The sequence below is a fragment of the Leptonychotes weddellii genome, chromosome 6 (genome assembly GCF_054177405.1).
Source record: "Leptonychotes weddellii isolate Sample4059 chromosome 6, ASM5417740v2, whole genome shotgun sequence".
In the NCBI taxonomy this organism is placed as follows: domain Eukaryota; kingdom Metazoa; phylum Chordata; class Mammalia; order Carnivora; family Phocidae; genus Leptonychotes; species Leptonychotes weddellii.
Window position 1 is genome coordinate 131,417,881 of NC_138374.1, and position 2,004 is coordinate 131,419,884.

Here is a 2,004-nt window from a genome sequence, read left to right on the forward strand (position 1 = left end):
TAGGGGCGCCTGGGTGGCTCAGTCGGTTAAGCGACTGCCTTCGGCTCAGGTCATGATCCCAGGGTCCTGGGATCGAGCCCCGCATCGGGCTCCCTGCTCCGCGGGAAGCCTGCTTCTCCCTCTCACACTCCCCCTGCTTGTGTTCCCTCTCTCACTGTGTCTCTCTCTGTCAAATAAATAAATAAAATCTTTAAAAAAAAAAATATGTGTTAATCAACTCTTATGTTATTGGTAAGGCTTCTGGTCAACAGTAGGCTATTAGTAGTTAAATTTTGGGGAAGCCAGAAGTTATATATGGATTTTCAACTGCACAGAGCATTGGCACCCCTAATCCTCATGTGCTCAAGGGTCAACTGTATACTCAACATACTTTACTAATTTAATCACCACAACTGTCTAATCTCAATACCTATGCTTTTAATTATTACTCTATAGTGTTGCCAAAATATATTTCAATATATATTTAATGCTATAGATGAGATACCATGTCCTAGATGCCTGTGAGGGATGAGAAAAAGGGCAGCCCAATTACGGTGATTAGAAGAAAGCTTTGAGTGATCAGTAAAAGCATAGGTATTGAGATTGGACACTTGGGGTGATTAAATTAATAAAGTATGTTGAATATACAGTTGATCCTTGAACAACTGGCTGGGTTAGGGGCTCTTGCTCCCCGTGCAGTCAAAAATCTAGCTTTTGACTCCCCCAAAACTTAAGTACTAACAGCCTACTGTTGCCCAACATCAAATTTTTGGAGAAGAGAAGATACAATAAGGAAGAGGAATTAAGAAAGTGTCAGAAGCAAGGGAAAGGAGAGGCGATTCTGAGGAATGTTTTCAAGGAAGAGCCAAAAGAACTTGATCATTGATGTAATGTGGATTGGGGGAGGGATAAAAAATGTTTTCCAGCTTATGTGGGAAGAATTAAATGGTGTTAACAAAATAATAATTCTAACTATAGATACAATTTTTGAGTGCTGATTGTGCTTCAGGCACTCTGTGTACATGACCACTTAATTTTAGCAATGGGCCCCTTTGTTGTAACAACTTTGTGAGATTAAAATCTCCACTTTGCAGATGAAGAAACCAAGGTGCCTGGAAGATGAATTACTTCACAAAGTATGGATTTGAAAACTCTCTTATTTGAAATGCATCACAGAGATTAAAGGAAGTTGAGAGGAAACACTTCCATAGGTGAAATAGAATAAAAATTAGGATCTTCTATTTTCATTAAGGAACTTCTAGAAGTAGATTCTGAGGAGAAATTTACACACCTTATGCATTGGGACAAGGGATGGATAATGCTTTTGTGTACCTTCCATATCTCAATGGTGCTTCACTTGTAATAGATATTTTTAACACATATGTGTTGAAAGAGTGAAGGATGCTAGTCATCATGCTGTATTTCTTCACAATAATACCAGAAGTCCACTGAATCATGTTTCAAAGACATGGTCACTTAGCATAGTCATTCTCAATGTGATCTTATTCTAATGTTTACAGAGTCATCGCACCATGTTTACCTCTGTGTCAAGATTCCGTTTACTCTGAGGATTCTCTTTCAAACTTCATTAGATACCCACTGGTACGTGTTCTCATCTTCATTAAGGGACAAAGAGCAGGGTGCAAGGAGCTCGGTCCATTCCCCAGCAAACCAAATGGAAAGAGATGGGTCCCCAGCCTGGTCACAGAAATAAATTCACTATCACGTGGTCTTACATCATCTAAGCAGACACTCATCTATGTATCTCTATGATTATATTTGAATTGGCCTCTAGGTTTCTGTAACTCTACTGCTTATGTGGGAACAGAAATTGTCCTCCACCCAAAAGTTCACAACCCTGGAGAGCACCTCAGGCAGTCGATGGCCCCAATTCCTCCATCCAAGGATTCTTGACTTTCTTTGTCACATCTTCTCTTACCCCTTGTTCCTTGCTTTTCTTCAGCTTTTCCACTCCCTTCTCTAGCTCCATTCCTCTTGCTCTTCTTTTTCTTCTGCCCGCCTTTC